This window comes from Lytechinus variegatus, chromosome 8 (assembly GCF_018143015.1).
Source record: "Lytechinus variegatus isolate NC3 chromosome 8, Lvar_3.0, whole genome shotgun sequence".
NCBI classification, from domain to species: Eukaryota; Metazoa; Echinodermata; class Echinoidea; order Temnopleuroida; family Toxopneustidae; genus Lytechinus; species Lytechinus variegatus.
In genome coordinates, this window is record NC_054747.1 from 27393616 (window position 1) to 27394177 (window position 562).

Consider the following 562-nt stretch of genomic DNA (forward strand, 5'->3'; position numbering starts at 1 on the left):
ACATCCAGAAATACAAGATGACCTTCAGTGCTCAATCAATCTGAATTTTCAAGGTATATTATATTAGGAAGACTATTAGAGATGTAAGGTTCTGTATGATCACCCGCATCAAGTTATTCTGTTAGTGTTTGACAAGGTAAAAGTATTGCCATTATCTAGGTCAACAAGACACTGAATGTTGCCTTTACAAGAATTGAAGTCATTGTAGACATATATATAAATTTCTGTTATGCGTTTCTGCCTCTTTCAAATGATCGATCACTACTTCACATCATGTGGAATTTGCCCCAGCATAATCGTGTCTACTCGATATATATGAGTTACTTTAGCAACCCCCTCCTCCCCCGAAACCTTTCACTTCTCTTCCTCATCATCCTTTTCATTCTCGTGCAGTCAACTTTCCTTTTTTTCTATGTTGTAGTTTGGCCTTTGAATGTGTTGCTCTTTCTAACTGGAGGTAACCAGACTCGATTAACATATATCTACGTTCAAGAAGATTCGCCAACATTAATCACATGTAAAGCTATCGGATCTTTCCTAGCAGTGGAACTCTCATTATCTC